Below are 2,356 nucleotides of genomic sequence, written 5' to 3'. Positions count from 1 at the left end.
GTCTGTAAGGGAAGTGTTTAAGACTATGATACTTATAAAGTGTGGAGGGCAAAGGGATCTCAACAGAAGTAAGGTGTCTACACTTGGTTCTCAGTGGTAAAATGTCAGTACCAGTAGAGTACAGTAAGTTATTGTACATTTCTCATAAAACTTAGAGCAAACACTAAGATAACTATACAAAGTGATAGACTCAAAAACACTAAGTAGATCAAGATGGAATCCTAAAAAAATGTTCAGGTAACCCACAGGTAGGTAGGAAGAAAGATATAGAGGAATGGGAAATGAAGAGAACAAATAATAACATGATAGCCTTAAGCTCTAACATATCCATAATTAAATGTAAATGGACTAAATATATGAATTAAAAGACAGAGATTGACAGAGTAGACCAAAACCAAAGTAAAACAAGCAATAACCCGAAAGAATTCATGATCCAACAATATCTTATATACAAGTAACTCACTTCAAGCACAACAATATAGGTAGGGTGAAATATCAAGAATGGAAGAAAGATACACCATGAATATGTTAATTAAAAAAGCAGGGGCGGGTGATGGTGTCTGGTGGCTGGCGTAGGCTGTGTGGCCTGTTCCAAGGCCAGGCACTGTTTTTCACCAACAGTCTGGGCTGCGGCACTCTCATGGATGCCAGGGATAGCACATGGCAGTCCTGGGAGGTCACGCCTGGCCTTGACAGAAGTCTGACCCAAGGTGCTTATCAAGCAAGTCTGTGGTGTCCTACAGCATGGGCCTCTTCACGCACTGCTGATTCCTCTGCCTGGACCCCCTCCTCATTTTGTCCAACATCTGTGGCCTCCTAAACATCTTCAGGAAGGTCCTTGTCAGCCAGTTGGTGGCCTCTCCAGGGCTGGTTCTCTGGTACTTCTTGGGCTTTGGCTGTCTGGAGGGCCAGATTCTGGCTGAGAGCTGCCAGGAGTTGTGGGACAAGTTGTGGAAATTCTACAAGACTGACTGGTGTATATGGCCAGATGAATGGCTGGTGAACTTTCTCTTCATGACCTCCCCCCATCCCCACCCACCCCTTCTGAGTCACCTACATCAACAGCCTGACACTGGCTTTGTGGCCCTGGGCACTATGCAGACTGAACTGCCTTACCTGCCAACAAGATGTCAGACAGGGCAAGACTAACCCCCAGTTGACTACCCTTCTGGAAGGGAAGGGAAATGGGCTCCCATGGCAGGCCAGGCCAGGGTGCTGGGCTGAGTCCTAGCCTCACCCCAGCACCTGGGCATCTGGCTGGGCTGCCCCTTCCAAACCCTCAGCTGGGCCTCAGCTGCCTTATCTAGAACAAAACTGTGAAGGTGGACAGGCATCATCCAGCCCTTCTGACCAGGACCCCCAGTGACTGGTGACTGAGATGCCTCATCCCCAGCACCAGGTCCCAGCCAGTCAGCCATCCCACCCGCTGAGTCCTCAACACTGCTGTGGGCTGGGCTCTGGTCTGAGCAGCTGCACTGGGCTCCCTCAGGCCCTGGGACTAAGTTAGGAACATCATCCAGGCCCTGGAAGCAGGGTCCAGTGTGGGGCTGGCTCCCAGAATCTGGAACTTTAGGCAGGGTTTCAATTTTCTCTGGTCATAGATAGTAAAGATTCCATTAAATTCTCTTGATAATTGAAAAAAAAAAAACCCCAGGAGTGGCTATATTAATATCAGATAAAGTAGACTTCAGAGCAAAGAAAATTACTAGAAACAAAAGAGAGGGTGATTACATAATAATAGAAGGATCAATCCACCAAGAAGACGTAACAACCCTAAACATATATGCACCAAATAATAGAGCAGGATTGCTTCCTTCAAGGACTGCGAGCAAGCTTCTGTCCCAGACCTCTCTTCTGGTGTCTGGTGGGCTGCTGGCCACCTTTGGCGTTCTTTGGTGTGAAGAAGCATCACCCTAATCTCTACCTTCGTCTTTACATGGCATTCTCCCTGTGTGCATATCTGTGCCCACATTTCCCCTTTTTATTAGGACGTTACTGATATTGAGTTAGGGCCAACCCTAATGACCTCATTTTAACTTGTTACTTGTGTGAAGACCCTATCTCCAAATCAGTTCACCACAGCCATGTGGTCCCCTACATGCTCCAGGGCTCCCCGTGTCTCAGGCTGAGGCCAGAACGGAGCTCAGCCCACAGCCTTGCCCGGCTCCTCTCCATCCCCCTCTTCCTTCTCCCTACCCTTCCCTCAGAGAGGGCGCCCTCCATAGGCCACCTACCCTCAGGCCCCCATCTTACTCTGCTTCTAGGGAACCTGACCTCCATGGGGTCCCTGCCGGGCACAGCCTCACCCACACAGCGACTCTCTGGGGACCACGTTCTTCCCTGTGAGGGGCTGAGT

General features: G+C 49.2%; 1 pseudogene; it reads left to right on the top strand.

The window, feature by feature from the left end:
* The first annotated feature begins 553 nt into the window (after positions 1–553).
* Positions 554–1,149, top strand: LOC116282873 (mpv17-like protein 2; annotated as a pseudogene).
* The last annotated feature ends 1,207 nt before the right edge of the window (positions 1,150–2,356 follow it).

The sequence above is a fragment of the Vicugna pacos genome, chromosome 13 (assembly GCF_048564905.1).
Source record: "Vicugna pacos chromosome 13, VicPac4, whole genome shotgun sequence".
NCBI lineage: Eukaryota > Metazoa > Chordata > Mammalia > Artiodactyla > Camelidae > Vicugna > Vicugna pacos.
This window is presented reverse-complemented; position numbering and strand designations above follow the sequence as displayed.